The sequence below is a fragment of the Scyliorhinus canicula genome, unplaced genomic scaffold (genome assembly GCF_902713615.1).
Source record: "Scyliorhinus canicula unplaced genomic scaffold, sScyCan1.1, whole genome shotgun sequence".
Taxonomy (NCBI): Eukaryota; Metazoa; Chordata; class Chondrichthyes; order Carcharhiniformes; family Scyliorhinidae; genus Scyliorhinus; species Scyliorhinus canicula.
Window position 1 is genome coordinate 76,746 of NW_024056028.1, and position 16,879 is coordinate 93,624.

At 46.4% G+C, this 16,879-nt stretch overlaps 2 long non-coding RNA genes across 2 annotated transcripts; one reads left to right on the forward strand and one right to left on the reverse strand.

Annotated features, from left to right (window-relative positions):
* Positions 1 to 12,112: 12,112 nt before the first annotated feature.
* Positions 12,113 to 14,062, reverse strand: LOC119961693. Its single transcript, XR_005459721.1, has 2 exons — positions 13,744 to 14,062; positions 12,113 to 12,896 (listed from the first exon to the last, which is right to left on the reverse strand). It is a non-coding gene; the product is annotated as an uncharacterized LOC119961693 (long non-coding RNA).
* A 241-nt stretch (positions 14,063 to 14,303) lies between these two features.
* LOC119961694 lies at positions 14,304 to 16,625 on the forward strand. The gene is made up of 2 exons (XR_005459722.1): positions 14,304 to 14,353; positions 16,160 to 16,625. It is a non-coding gene; the product is annotated as an uncharacterized LOC119961694 (long non-coding RNA).
* The last annotated feature ends 254 nt before the right edge of the window (positions 16,626 to 16,879 follow it).

Below are 16,879 nucleotides of genomic sequence, written 5' to 3' on the forward strand. Positions count from 1 at the left end.
GTGTTTGTTACTCTCAAAGTGATTGAATCCTTTGCTGTTTCTCCTCTGGGCCCCATCTCCACTATTATTGTCTGATTGTCCCACTGAGACTCTCACTGTTATTATTGGACAATCAGCGAGTCAGCCTGAGCCTGTGGCCGCTCTCACTGTGTCACCGTCACAATGCCCGGGTGATTGACGGCAGCTGCCGCCCAATAGGAAGAGGAGGGGCTGGATTGGAGGATCGACCGGGTGCGGCTGATCCTCTAACCAATCGGAGTGAATGAGGGGCGGGGCCAGCTGTGATTGAAGCATGCGCAGTGTGGGTAATGGCGAAGGAGAAGGGCTGAGTCTTCAGATCGGAAATTGGTGAGAGGCGTTTAACAATATGGAGGGAGCGAGTGATCGCGGGGGTGGGCGGAAACGTTGTGTAAAACTGTTGTAAGCTGCAAACCTCGGAAAGTTTCCGGGATCCAGTTTGTACCGACCTGAGCTGCAGCTCCTTATGTTGGGTTCGGGTTAACGGCCGCCATCTTTATTGGATGTGCATCAGGGCGCATGCGCGTTTCTCATCTTTGTCTGGGCCGATGTTTCAATCAGCACAGTCATTTACTTTTATCTTAGAAATAAATGTTTCAATCTGAGGGAGCAAATTATGTCGATGCCTCTGAGAAATAATGTGGAGATGCCGGTGTTGGACTGGGGTGAGCATAATAAGAAGTCTGACAACACCAGGTTAAAGTCCAACAGGTTTGTTTCAAACACGAGCTTTGCCGGGTATACCACCCCGAATCAAACTCCTTTCTTAAATAGAGCACCCTGAACCTTATTAAAGGCCGCTCACTTCCTCACCAGCTCGGCTCCCTCATCCTGATAAATCCTCACTCGGAAAACTGAGTGAATCCTTTCCCACGAATGGTCTGTTGCCGGTGTGACTACAGTGATGAATTTCCAGCTCACATGCGGACTTGACATGAAAAATGAAATGAAAATCACTTATTGTCACAAGTAGGCTTCAAATGAAGTTACTGTGAAAAGCCCCTAGTCGCCACATTCCGGCGCCTGTTCGGGGAGGCTGGTACGGGAATCGAACCGTGATGCTGGCCTGCCTGGGTTTGCTTTCAAAGCCAGCTATTTAGCCCTGTGCTAAACCAGCCCCTATTTACACGGTTTCAGCATGCTGCTGGTGTCCTTTTCCCTCCACGTTTGATGATCAGTCGAATAATAAATAATAAACTTTATTAGTGTCACAAATAGGCTTCCATTAACACTGCAATGGCTACTGAGAAAATCCCTTAGTCACCCCACTCCGGCGCCTGTTCGGAGGGAGAATTCAGAATGTCCAAATCACCAAACAAGCACGATTTATGGGGCTTGTGGGAGGAAACAGGAGCACCTGGAGGAAACCCACACAGACACAGGGAGAATGTGCAGACTCCACACAGACAGTGACCCAAACCGGGAATCAAACCCGAGTCCCTGGCGCTGAGAATCAACAATGCTACCCACTGTGCTATCGTGGCAACCTTGTCTTCACAGAGAGCATGAGTACGGTCTCTCCCCGCTCTGAATGCAGTGGTGTTTTTTCAGACTGTGTAACTGGTTAAAGCTCTTTCCACAGTCAGTTCACTGGAACACTCACTCAAGTCGAGTGTGTGTGTATCGGGTTTTCTTACACTCACACTGATCTTGGAAAATCTTTCCCTACGGACAGACCAGACAAACATTTCTTCTTCCACATTCACAGGCCAATGATATTCGGGTCCTGATGAATGGAGTGACTCTGTTAAATCTTGATGTGAAGTTTGATTTGAGTTTCCATCTGTAAATCCTCCCCTTCTAACCCCCTATAAAAGGAGTTTACAAACGTCATCACTGTCAGTCCAAGATAGAAATTCTGAACAGGCAATTCTATTTTCTCTGGAACATTTTTCCCTCTCTTGTTCTCCCAAAGCTGTAAATCCCCGTCCCACACACTCTCCCTCCTCCCTGTGCTGAAATCCAAACCCATCTGCGCCATTTCTTTTTTTTTAAATTTGGAGTACGCAGTTTATTTTTTCGAATTCGGGGGCAATTTAGCGTGTCCAATCCACCTAACCTGCAAATCTTTAGGTTGTGGGGAGAAACCCACGCAAACACGGGGGAAATGTGCAAACTGCACACAGACAGTGATCCAGAGCCGGGATCGAACCTGGGACCTCGTTGCCATGAGGCAGTGTTAACTACTGCACCACCATGCTGCCCTTCTGCACCATTTCTTTCCTCCACTCCCAGTTTTCTCCCTCCCTCTCCTCTGCCTGGTTTCAGTTCTCCAGCTCCTGTCTGCAGACTGACAATAAAATCAATGGGTCTTATTGAGGGTTTGGGGCCTCCAGCGGGTTTTTGTGAATCCACCCCGCCCACCTGCCAGGGTTTCCTTCCTTGCCATTGGAGAGACCTCTGATTTATTATTCTCCCTTGTGGTCCAGGTCTCTTCCCTGAGCTTGACATATTTATTTGTCTGGCGAAAAGGATGGCCTCTTTCCTAATGTTCACAATTACATGTGTAGGTTCCCCAGGAGATGGCTGACATTTCAGGGCAATTAAATGAATAATGGACAGAGATATGTTACATAGTACAGATTAGATATATTATTTGCGGTTCTGTAATAAATTATATTTATTATTATTTCTCGCCTTGTAATATAAGACTGTAGCTACGTTATTGATTTTCAGTCATCTCTTCCCTCAGAGGGTTGATAGTCTTTAGATTTCTCTTCCACAGGGACCAGTTGGATCTGGGGCTCATTGAATATATTGAAGCACAAGTTAGACAGGTGTTTTATTGGCAATGGAGTTAAGGATTATGGGGAACAGGTAGGAAAATAGAGAGAAAGATGAGATGAGGAGGGATCTCTTTACTCGAGGATGTGGTGAAGCTTTGCAATTCTCTATCCCAGAGGAATGTGCAGCCTCAGTCATCAAATATGTTCAAGACAAATATTGACAGGTTTCTAGATATTGAAGATATTGAGGGATATGGGGATCGTGTGGGAGAATGGTGCTGAGGTAGATCGGCCAAGGATCTCATTAAATGGTTGTGCAGACTCAGTGGGCTGATTGGCCTACTCTTACTCCCATTCTAATCTCTGTGTCCTGGTCAGGAAGCAGTGAGCTGAGCTTGGATCTGTCGATCAACATGAACCAGCATCTTCAGGAGAATTGAGGGTGAATATTAGATACAGCAGAGTGAGAATGGAGGGAGAGTGTGTGGGATGGAGATTTACAGCTTTTGGAGAACGAGAGAGGAAATAATGCTCCATAGGAACTAGAATTGTCTTCTGAATTTTCATCGTGTACTAACAATGATGACTTTTGCAAATTGTTTTTAAAGGAAATTGGAAGAGGAGGAATTATGGACAGAAATCTCAAACTGCACATCTTGATGTGACAAACGCACTCAATTCCTTCTGATCTGAATACCATTGTGAGAAGGAGAAATGTTTGTCTGAACTGTCAGCTTCTAAAGGTTTCAAACATCAGTGTGACCGGAAAAGCACCGAGAACCACACAACACACACCCCGAGTGAGAGAGTTCCAATGAATTGACTGTGGAAATAGCTTCAACCAGTTACACAGCCTGAAGAAACATCACACTATTCACAGTGAGGAGAGACAGTGCACATGTTCTGTGTGTAGACAAGGCTTCCACTGACTGTCCAAGCTGGAGAGACACGGCGAGACCCAAAACAGGGAGAAACCATGGAAATGTGGGGACTGTGGGAAGGGATTCAGAGCCCCATCGAAGCTGGAGTCTCATCGACGTAGTCACACTGGGGAGAGGCCGTTCATCTGCTCTCAGTGTGAGAAGGGATTTGCTGAGTTATCCACCCTGCAGACACATCAGCGAGTTCACACTGGAGAGAGGCCATTCACCTGCTCTCAGTGTGGGAAGGGATTCATTGATTCATCCGCCGTGCGAAAACATCAGCGAGTTCACACTGGGGAGAGACCATTCACCTGTTCCATCTGTGGGAATGGATTCACACAGTTATCCATCCTGAAGACACACCAGCGACTTCACACTGGGGAAAAGCCATTCACCTGCTCTCAGTGTGGGAGGGGATTCACTTGGTTAGCCAGTCTGCGCAGCCATCAGCGAATTCACACCAGGGAGGAGCCATTCACCTGCTCTGAGTGTGGGAAGAGATTCAGTGATTTATCCAGTCTGCAGACACACCAGCGAATTCACACCGGGGAGAGGCCGTTCACCTGCTCTCAGTGTGGGAAGGGATTTATTGATCCATCCATCCTGCAGAGACATCAGCGAGTTCACACTGGGGAGAAGCCATTCACCTGCTCCCTCTGTGGGAATGGATTCACACAGTTATCCACTCTGCAGACACACCAGCAAGTTCACACTGGGGAGAAGCCATTCACCTGTTCTTAGTGTGGGAAGGGATTACATAGAAAATAGGAGCAGAAAGAGATAATTTGGCCCTTTGCACCTGCTCTGCCACTCATTATGATCATAGTTTATCATCCAACTCTACAGCCTAATCCCGATTTCCCCTCCATATCCTTTGATCCCCTTTGCCCTCAGTGCTGTATCTAACTGCTTCTTGAAAACATGCAAGGTATTGGCCTCAACTATTTCCTGTGGTAACAAATCCCACAGACTCACCACTCTCTGGGTGAAGAAGTGTTTCCTCATCTCTGTCTAAATGGTCTACCCCGTATCCTCAGACCGCGACCCCTGGTTCTGTACATTCCCACCATCGGGAAAATCTTTCCTGCATCTCCCCAATCAAACCCTGTTAGAATATTGTAGGTTTCTATAAGATCCCTCATTCTTCTGAACTCCAGTGAATACAATCCTAACAGATACAGGGCGCGATTCTCCGCTGCCCACGACGGGTCGGAGAATAGCGGGAAGGCCTTCCCGACAATTTTCACGGCCTCCCGCTATCCCCCCCCCCGCCCCCCGACACGAATCGCTGCTCGCCGTTTTTTACGGCGAACAGCGATTCTCCGTAGGCCGATGGGCTGAATACCACGGAGTTTACGACCGTTTTCACGGCCGCGATCACACCTGCTTTCAGCGTTCGTGAAAAAGGCCGCAAAATGCCCGTCCCGGACAACCATGGCACTGATTGGCACGGCCGTGCCAAGGGTGGCATGGGCCTGCGATCGGTGGGCACCGATCGCGGGCAGCGGGTCCGATACCCGCGCACTATTTGTTCTTCCGCCGCCCCGCAGGATCAGTCCGCGGGGCGGCTGAGGGGCATGACGGCCTGCGCATGCGTGGGTTTGACGCGTCTGCGTGATGACGTAATCCGCGCATGCGCGGGTCGGAGCCGTCCAACCCGCGCATGCGCGGCTGACGTCATCGTGCGCGCCAGCCGTTGTGACACTTAGCGCGCGGACTTAGCGACGGTCGCGATGCCGTGCTTCAAGGGGCCCCGCTGCTAGCCCTGCCCGGGGGGGAGAATCGGGTCCCGGGAGGGGGCGCGGAGGCTGACGTGAAACACGGCCAGTTTCACGGCAGCCTTTACGATTCGCCGCATTTGTGGAGAATTCGCGCCCACAATCTCTCATACGTCAGTCCCACCATCCCAGGAATCAGTCTGGTAAACCTTCGCTGCACTTCCTTCCTCCAGAGCAAAAACATCCTTCCTCAGATAAGGAGACCAAAACTGCTCACAATATCCCAGCTACAGCCTCGCCAAGGCCCTGTATAGAACAAAGAACAATACAGGACAGGAACAGGCCCTTCGGCTGATTTAGCTCACTGGGCTAAATCGCTGGCTTTTAAAGCAGGCCAGCAGCACGGTTCACTTCCCGTATCAGCCTCCCTGGACAGGCGCCGGAATGTGGCGACTAGGGGCTTTTCACAGTAACTTCATTGAAGCCTACTCGTGACAATAGCGATTTTCATTTTTTATTTCATTTTCAAGCCTGCGCCGATCACGTGTTCTATCTAGACCAACCGCCTGTATCCGTCTATACCCCATCTGTTCATGTGCCTATCCAGATAAGTCTTAAAGGTCGCTAACGTATCTGCCTCAACCAACTCACTTGGCAGTGCATTCCAGGCCACCACCACCCTCTGTGTAAAATACTCTTCCCGCACGCATCTCCGTTCTCCACTGAACCTTTCCACCCTCACCTTGTAATTGCCATTTCTGCACTGTTCACTCTGTACCCCTAATAATTTTATAAACTTCTATCAGGTCACCCCTCCGCCTCCATTTCTCTAGGGAAAACAATCCTGTTTATTCAATCTCTCTTCATAGCTAATACCCTCCATACCAGGCAACATCATGGTAAACATTTTCTGTACTCTGTCCAAAGCCTCCACGTCCTTCTGGTAGTGCAGTGACCAGAATTGGGACACAGTATTCCAAAGGTGGCCTAACCAACATTCTATGTAATTGTAACATAATTTTTGAGCTTTTATCCTCGATACCCCGTCCAATGAAGGCAAGCATGCTATCTGCTTTCTTCACCACCATTTCCACCTGTGCTGCCACTTTTAAGTATCTGTGGACCTGCACGCCCAGATCTCTGTGTCTCTGTGCTCCTGATGGTCGGCATCTCCACATCATGAGTGTTAAATGCTCTCAGTTCTGTATATTATGAGTCTTTGTTGGACCTTATCCAGTGCTTCTATTTTCTTTTTCTAAATGGAGATAACCAATGTTGTCAGTGCTCCCAGTGTTGTCTAATCCTAATTCTAAACAAGTTGAACATTTCCTCCTGCTTTTCAATTCTATCCCTCTGGAATAGAACCCTAGATATGGGCCTCACACTGTAAGAAAGATGTGAAGTTCTTCGAGAGGGTGCAGAGGACATTTACAATAATAATAATCATCTTTATTATTGTCACAAGTGGGCTGACATTAACACTGCAATGAAGTTACTGTGAAAATCCCCTAGTCGCCACACTCCTGCGCCTGTCCAGTTCCACCGAGGGAGAATTCAGAATCTCCAATTCAATGAACAAGCACATCTTTCGGGACTTGTAGGAAACTGGAGCGCCTGGAGGAAACTCACGCAGATGCAGGAAGAACGTGCAGACTTCGCACAGACAGTGACCCAAACCGGTAATCGAATCTGGGACATGGTGCTGTGAAGCAACAGTGCTAACCATTGTGCTACAATGGCACCAGAGATAAGTGACTCCAGTTAGTTGGCATGTCGAATTTCTCTCCTGAGATCACAGCATCTGGAGGGTGGGGAATTGGGCCATTCAGCCCTTTGAGACCAAGTCAGCGCTCTGTGGAGGAAGCCAGTCTGTCCATTGCCCAGTTCTATCCCAGAATCCCTGTGGGTTTATTTCTCTCAGTGCCTGTCCAATTTCCGATTGAAATCCTTCTGTCATCTCTGCATCTCCTACCCTAATAGGCAGCAGGTACCAGGTTGCTACCACTCATTTTACACGTACACAAGGCTCCTCGAGCACAGAGGAGTCTATTTGGCCCATTTTCCCCGTGCCAGCTCTTTGTTCAGCGAACCATTTAATCCCAGAGTTCGACTTTTATTTTATTTTTCGGAATATATCAAATGACGGTCTAATGAGGCTCGACCACTATTTACAGACAGTGTATTCCAAATCACAACAACTCGCTGTGTTTTACGACAAATAATTGTGCATATGGTGTGTTGGGAGTTTCAGAGTATTCAACACCGTGGTTATTACACAAAATTAAGACTCAGTCTTCATCAATGATTCTGGTGAGGTCACCGACTGTAATAGATCTTAATTTGCGGACAATTAGAATAAATGTACATTTCTATCAAACCTCTCACGACCATTGGACCTCTTAAAGTGTTTTAAAGCCAATGGAGTACTTTTGAACCATATTCACTGTTGTTATGTAGGAAGCTGTAAGTACACATCTGTAATCACATTTAGTTTTAAAATTGTTATTTTCATAGTGTATTCACTGTCATCAGTAACAAGGTCAAGGAAGCCCTTTTATACCTCTAACATGTGGCTTCCTGCAGCCATTTCCCCTTCTGTACCTTTTCTATATTAACCATGTATTGATTTCATAGCAAAATACAATAATTAAATTCAAGTTTATTCAGTAGTGAATATTGATTATGATCAGGGAATTGGTGTATTAGGTAATTATCTTGCAAACGCTCGTGTTTATTTTTTTAAATAACACGATGAACCAAAATGTTTCCAGAAACTGCAGAGCTATCAGAATTTGTTTGATAAAATAAATTACTCAATAATTTTGAGAAGTTACGGGGTGTGATGATAAGCCTGTATATAATATTACATGTACTCAGCAGTGTGACCTCCCACCAGTAGGTGGTGTCAGGCATTAGTCAGGTGACATCCGGCTACCAGTAGAAGGTTGTCAGGCATACACGAGGCCAGTCGCACATAAGGGTAGTTCCAAGAGAGTCTAATATAGCTCTGTGATAACTTAGTCTGTACAGCATTCTGATCGTTACCTGACCACGTGTACATTAATAAATCATCGTTCTGCCAAAGTCACCAGCAGTTCTGTGGAAGCATTGCAAGAAAAGATCACAGAACACAGGCATCATATTCTGTCAAGAATATGTGAACTAAGCATTGGTGTAATTATAGAACATAGAACGATACAGCGCAGTACAGGCCCTTCGGCCCTCGATGTTGCACCGACATGGAAAAAACTAAAGGCCATCTAACCTACACTATGCCCTTATCATCCATATGCTTATCCGATAAACTTTTAAATGCCCTCAATGTTGGCGAGTTCACTACTGTTGCAGGTAGGGCATTCCACAGCCTTACCACTCTTTGCATAAAAAACCCACCTCTGACCTCTGTCCTATATCTATTACCCCTCAATTTAAGGCTATGTCCCCTCGTGCTAGCCACCTCCATCCGCGGGAGAAGGCTCTCGCTGTCCACCCTATCTAACCCTCTGATCATTTTGTATGCCTCTATTAAGTCACCTCTTAACCTTCTCTCTAACGAAAACAACATCAAGTCCATCAGCCTTTCCTCATAAGATTTTCCCTCCATACCAGGCAACATCCTGGTAATTATATTGTTACTGAGCTAGTAATCCAGAGACCCAGGTTAATGCTCTGGGGATCTGGGGTCGAATCTGCCTTTGACAGATGGTGCAATTGAATAAAAGTCTCAAATTGTAAGTTTAATGATAACACTGTTGATTGTTGTAAAAATCCATTAACTAATGTCCTTCAGGAAATCTGCTCTTCTTACGTGGCCTGGCCTACATGGGACTCCAGATCCACAGCAATGTTGTGGTTGATTTGTAAGTGCCCTCTGAAATAGCCTCACAAGACACGCAGTTCAAGGGTAATTGGAATGAGCAGTAAATGCTGGTCCAGCCAGTGACGCCCACCTCCCATGAATGAATAATTTTTAAGAAGACTCATTGTTCAATCTGAAGATGAGTAAGAAACTGTCTCTTTGATTGGATTTGATTTATTGTCACGTATACTGAGATAGAGTGGAAAGTATTGTTCTGCGTACAGTCCAGACAGATCGTTCCATACATGAAAAAACAAAGTGCGGATCTTGGCAGTTTGCTCAGTTCACAAAAGAATTTAATGACGTTGTAGAAGCAGATTAACATTTTAATCACCATCCAAAACATTTCTAATGGTAATGTATGCTCATATAGACAGACACAAACAATACTGTCACTGAATTAGAGGAAATGACAGAGATTTAACTGAACCACCTTTTTGAAAAATTCGGCCTTCATGATGGAGAAACAGGAAAAGCCACTCATGGAGATGAGGAAATCCAGGCTCAGTGCCGATTTGCTGTCACCCCTCCTTTCTTATACATGAACGGTATTTAGGCTGCAGAATGTTTCACACCAAAACACAGAGGGGTCAAATATAAGCAACACCTAATTCTCAATTCACTTCCATTTAATTATATTTGACTTTGTTTAAAAGCTGTCTGTGGTCAATGTTAGCAAAGATTCATGGGATTTGTATTGCCCAGTGAAACACTTTCTTTTCTTGGTCAGTCATGTTTACAATTCAATGGTGTATATTTCAGAGTTATTCAGAGTGAAGACTCGAGATCTGTTCAATTCAAAATGAAGTCATATGTAACAAATAAATATACTGATGTTGAACATTGAATAATGAAACAAATATTGAGTAAAATTGGGGGAAATTTTCGGTAGGAAGATAAGAATGATGTATTAATGATTGAACAGAGAGCATTGTTCCCTTGGATGTTTACTGAACAAATGCTTAAGTTCAATATCAGTTTTATATCTTACGGTCTTACAAGTTGAGACGTCTGTTTTAAAGAAACAGTTGTCTTCATATAATCAGTGACATGGCTTCTCAGCTGAACCATTAGGGCATACAGTGCAGAAGGAGGCCATTCGGCCCATCAGGTATGTGCCGACCCATTTAAGCCCTCACTTCCACCCGATCCCATAACCCAATAACCTCTCCTAACCGTTGTGGACATTAAGTGCAATTTAACATAGCCAATCCACCTAACCTGCACAAATTTGGACTGTGGGAGGAAACCAGAGCACCTAGAGGAAACCCACGCAGACACGGGAAGAGCGTGCACACTCCGCACAGACAGTGACCCAGCAGGGAATCGAACCTGGGACCCTGGCGCTGTGAAGCCACAGTGATAACCACATGTGCTGCCCATTGAAAGCTGCAGCAAGACTGTGCAGTTGAATGTTGCACAAGTCCATTGGGTCCTGTGAAAGTGAAAAAGTGAAAATCGCTTATCGTCACGAGTGAAAAGCCCGGGTGCCAGCTGTGTAGAGTAGGGGTTATTGCAGTCACCTAACACGTGAAAGGTCTCCTGTTTGAAACTGGCAGAAGCATTAAATGCTTCTCATTTAGTCCGACGAAAACTTTCCACAACATCCATTTGTCCCTGAATATTACCTGAATCTCGTATGTGAGAGGAATAGGAGATCTGGTCTCACATCAGCCACAAAAATTGATTCAGCAAAGTCTGAAGTGCTGCATTTTCAAGAAGCAGTGAGATGATAAAGAATTTCCTGCTTTGACACAGTTCCGATATTGGCAGTTTGTTCAACCACAACAGAATTTAATGTGCTTACAGATGCAGATGAACATAACTGTCTCAATCATGTCTAATTGTGAGATAAAAGCAACTTACTGCGGATTGTTCAATCGGAAACAAAAACAGAAAATATTGGACAATCTCAGCAGGTCTGACAGCCTCTGGGGAGCGAAATGGCAGCTGTCGTTTCCAGTCAAGTGGACTCTTTGTCAAAGCTGGAGAACTGCAAATAGGGTCAGGTTTAGACTATTGTGGGTGGACAGTGGATGGGCGGGAGGGCAGGGAGCTTGTGGAGATGTGGGGCTGGGTAGAGGGCCAGGGATAGGTGGAGAATGACTAAAATGACAGAAAGAAAAAGGGAATGTAAATCGGGGTAATAAAGGCTAAGAACACTGCTGATAGTGGCGCGTTAAGAGATTAGAATCTTAACGGCAGAATAAAAGTTAGCAGTGAGTGAAAGGAAGACTAGGAACAGGGAGCAGATTGTCCAAGGGGGGAGGGGGGTCAATGGTGGAGGAAAAACAGATCGATGGAAGAAATGAAAATAAGTTGCTGGAAATAAACATGTGGGGAAGGTGGAGGAGAATAATAAGTGACATGGCCTCTCAGCCTATCTATCAGAAGCTGCAGCAAGACACTGCAGTTGAACATAGCATAGGTCCATTGGCTGCTCCGCTGCTGCCTGTTTCTGTGGTGTAGTGCTTAACATGTTCATCTAACTCGCGAAAGATCCTCCATTCAAAACTGTGCAGGAACATTGAATTCTTCTCGCTTAGTTTGAGGGATGTTTGGATAACATGCGTTTGTTTCTGCATATCATCTGAATCCGCATATCATCTGAATCCCATTTATTAGATATATATTTGGCCTCAAAATTCTTTCAGAGAATTCTGTGAATATTAGAACATAGAACAGCACAGAACAGGCCCTTCGGCCCTCAATGTTGTGCCGAGCAATGATCACCCTACTCACACCCACGTATCCACCCTATACCCGTAACCCAACAACCCCCCCCCCCCCCCGATTATCACGTCTCCTCACACACCAAGTGTCCCTCATTATTATTTTTCGAAACATTATTGACGTTACTCATCTAAATTTACAGATAAGTTGTATCATTGTTATTTATTGTTCAATAGTTAAACAAATGCATTACCTGACACCCGCAAAGTTCCAAATGTTATCCTGCAAACTACTCTGCGATGGAGACTGGCAGGAATCGCAGTCAGAGTTCACACGTGTTAGTTGTGAATGGTTTTCTAATGTGCTGTGGCATTTTATGATTCAAAAGTCAGATCAATTTCTCCACCAATTGCCTAATTTTCAGTCAAATTTTACTTCCACAATAGAAAGTTCTTCAGTGCAATAAGGATGCACTGTTTACTGTTCTCGGTCAGTGCACGAAGCGCTGTTCCCTGTTTCTGTAGTGTAGTGATGATCATGTTTGCTCAAAGGGCCTCGCTTTAAAACCGCTCAGAAACATCAAACCCGATTCATTTCCGTGTGTGGAAAAGTTACATGATTGACATTTTCACTATTCATTGACACCCATCCTGAATTGCCCTTGAATTGGGTTGCTGCGTTAATCTGCCATGTGGAATCCTGATCCCCGGAGCTTCAGCCTGGTTCTCTGCTTTACTGGTCTAGATGTGGAGATGCCGGCATTGGACTGGGGTGGGCACAGTAGGAAGTCTGACAACACCAGGTTAAAGTCCAATAGGTTTGTGTTGAATCACTATCTTTCGGAGCACAGCTCCTTCCTCGGGTGAATGAAGAGGTGGGTTCCACAACCACATATATAGACAAATTCAGTGATTCAAGATGATACTTCGAATGCGAGTCTTTGTAGGTAATTAAATCTTTGCCAGTCCAGATGGTGCAACTGGAGAGAGGGATAATCACAGGTTAAAGAGATGTGAATTGTCTCAAGGCAGCACAGTTGATAGGATTTTCAACGCCCAGACCAGATGGTGCGGGGTGAATGTAATGCGACATGAATCCAAAGTCCTGGTTGAGGGTCTACCCATGCATGCAGAACTTGGCTATCAGTTTCTGCTTGGCGATACTGCATTGCCGTACGTTCTGAAGGCTGCCTACCTAACCCCACACCTCCATCCTATCCCCATACACCAGGAACCACACCTAACCTTTTTGGACACTATGGCAATTTAGCATGGCCAATCCACCTAACCTGCACATATTTGGACTCATGCCTGTGCTATCACAAAGACTGCCCGTTTGCACCTACTTTACAGTATCCGTTACATTATCCAGCCTCTCTCCTGTGTCTGTGTGCCTGGGGCTGAAAACTTGGTCATGCATTCGTCACCTCCCGATTCGACAATTCCATTACATACCTTGCTGCTCTCCCACATTCTACCTTTGTGAACTTAAAGCCATCCAAAAGTCTGTCTTAACGGTGTCTTAGTTCACCGTAAGTTCCTTTCCACCATGATCCCAGTGCTCTAAGACTTGCATTTGTTCCCAGTCAATTCTCACCCTCGTTTTCAAATCCCTCCATAGCCTCATCTCTCCCCGTGTCTGTCATCTCCTCCAGCTCAACAACCCCCTGAGATATCTGCACAGCTCTGATCCTGGACTCTTGTACACTCCCGATTCCAATTACTCCGCCATGGTTTTAAGTTCCTTCGGCCCCAAGCACTGAATTCCCTCCCTGAAACTCCCCGTCCCCACCTCACTTACCTCCTTTCAGACTCTTTAAAACTCACCTCTTTGGCCAAGTTTTTGGTCATGTGTATAACATCTCCTTTTGTGTCTGGGTGTCTCACTTTGTTTTATAATGTTCCTGTGAAATTGACGGGATGATTTATGAAGTTAAAGGTGTTATATAAATAGAAGTTGTTGTTGACTGTAACCCTGCCCTCCTGTTTTACAATATCCCATTGGTTTCACAACAAACTCTATCTCTGATGTTTTGCCCCCTGCAGGTTTCCAGCCTCTGTAAAGACGGTGGCCGTTAACTCAGACCTGTCACCGGGAGCAGGCCGCAGCTGTCCCCCCGCTCGATGCAAACCTGGGCCCGGATACTTCTTATTGGGATTTGGAACCTCCACCGGGTTTCAGTGAAAACTCCCGGACGAGTCCAGCATCGGCACTGCGCATGTTCCGGCTCACAATGCCAAGGGAATGATTGACGGCAGCTCTAGACCAATAGGAGGAGAGGGGTGGACTGGAGGAGCGGGTCCTCCAACCAATTAAAGTGAATGAGGGGCGGAGCGGGGCCCGGTCTTCCACGTGAGGTGGAGCATGCGCAGTACCGATGACAGCTCAGGATTGATGTGGTCGGGTGGAAATCCTCAGCCGGTCAGATCCCGTTCGGTTAGTCATGAGGGAGGGATGGAGTCGGCGGATGGGTCGGGAGGCTTCATAAACACTTCGTGTAGCCCAAGCTCCGAATAGGAAGCCCGGACACAGCAGTTAAACCGGCGAAAGCTGCTCAGGCTTATCCCCGAGACAGGCCCGGGTGGATGCGGAGGGAGCGAGAGCCCCGGCTTTGCTCCGCCTCCCATACGCCCACTCTTCCTATTGGTCTGAACCCGCCGTCAATCAGTCCCCGGGCATTGTGAGCTGGAGCAATCCCGTCACCATCATTGTCAGCTCCCTGGTTTGCAGCTGCGGAGCTTCTCCCTCCCTCCCGGGAACAGGCCCAGGTTAACGGGCACCATCCTGCTTCACACACTGGAGGGTGGTTCACATCACAGGATGGGGGAGGGGGGATAATACATAAGAGCTTACACTTTGCACTCAAATCAATGACGACTCTGATCTCTGGCAAGGAAGGAAACCCTGGCAGGTGGGCGGGGAGGATTCACAAACACCCGTTGGAGGCCCCAAAACCCCAATAAGACCCATTGGTTTTATTGTCAGTCTGCAGACGGGAGCTGGAGAACTGGACCCAGGGAGAGGAGAGGGAGGGAGAAAACTGGGAGTGGAGGAAAGAGATGGTGCAGGTGGTGAGATGAGTTTGGATTTCAGCCCAAGGAGGAGGGAGAGTGTGTGGGACGGGGATTGACAGCTTTGGGGGAACAAGAGAGGAAAAAATGTTCCAGGTAAACTAGAATTGTCTGTTCAGAATTTCTATCCTGGACTGACTGTGATGACTTTTGTAAACTCCTTTTACAGGGGGTTAGAATTGGAGAATTTGCACACAACAAACTGAACCCAACAGAAAGGTTTGTCTCTGCGAATTCTATCCTGCATCAACAGTGATGACTTTTGTAACATGAGAGATTACAGCTCTCAGGAAAGATTGGGCAGCACGGTAGCATGGTGGTCAGCTCCAGGGTCCCAGGTTCGGTTCCCAGCTGGGTCACTGTCTGTGCGGAGTCTGCACGTCCTCCCCGTGTGTGCGTGGGTTTCCTCCGGGTGCTCCGGTTTCCTCCCACAGTCCAAAGATGTGCGGGTTAGGTGGATTGGCCATGCTAAATTGCCCGTAGTGTCCTAAAAAGTAAGGTTAAGGGGGGGTTGTTGGGTTACGGGTACAGGGTGGATCCGTGGGTTTGAGTAGGGTGATCATTGCTCGGCACAACATCGAGGGCCGAAGGGCCTGTTCTGTGCTGTACTGTTCTAAATTTCTAAATTAAATGGAGGGGGGGGGGGTGGGGGGGCAATGTGAGAGATTGACCATGGTTTAGCACACTGGGCTAAATCACTGGCTTTGAAAGCAGACCAGGTCAGGCCAACAGCACGGTTCAATTCCCGTACCAGCCTCCCCAAACAGGCGCCGGAATGTGGCGATTGGAGCTTTTCACAGTAACCTCATTTGAAGCCTACTTGTGACAATAAGAGATTTTCATTTTGTTTCATTTCATTTCAACAAACAAGTCATAAATACAAGATAGTTACAAATAAATCCAAGTGGACAAGACGGACAAATTTATTTATCACGGGTTCAGAATGTGCAACTCATTACCATGGAAAGGAGTTGAGGAAAGTGCTGAGATGTTTTCAAAAGGAAACGGGACAAGCACATGAGCGAAAATGGAATCAGAAATCTGCTGAAAGGCTGAGATTTGATAGGTGTGACAGTCGGAGATGTGTGCCGAGTATTGACAACAGCAGATTCTGTGACAGAATTTTGTGTCTTACATATTGACAGTATTTCAATGTAATCTCCTTTTACAGAATATTTGCAGATGCAATCATGTCGAGATCTGACAGAGTCACTTGATTCATCAGGACCGGCCTTTCAACGTGGAAGGAGAAATGTTTGTTTTGTCTTTCGGGAAAAGAATTCAAAAATCACTGTGATTGGAAAAGCACCGACACACAGCCATCTATGTAATTTTCCAGTTAGCTGGAACTGAGCTTTAACCAATCACACATGAAATTAAATTGCAGCATTTACATCAGGGAGACCCCGTACTCAGGCTTCAACTGATGATCCAGGTTGGAGAGACAGAAGGACATTCGCACCAAAGGAATAAAGAAGCAGCAATAGGACATTCAGCCCCGTGAGCCTGTTCCACCATTTAATAACATCACGGCTGATCTGATAGTGACCTCAAATCTGCATCCCATCTACACCCGATAACCCGTCGATAACCATGGAGAAACCGTGGAAATGTGGGGACTGTGGGATGGGATTCAATTACCCCTCTGAATTGGAAATTCATCGACGTATTCACACTGGGGAAAGGCCATTTACCTGCTTTGTGTGTGGGAAGGGATTCACTCTGTCATCGAACCTCATCAAACACCAGCATGTTCATACTGACCGGAGACCGTTTAAATGTGCTGACTGTGAGAAGAGCTTTAAACGCAGAAAGGATTTACTGATACATCAACGCACTCACACTGAGGAAAGGCAGTTCCCCTGCTCCATGTGTGGGAAGGGATTCACTC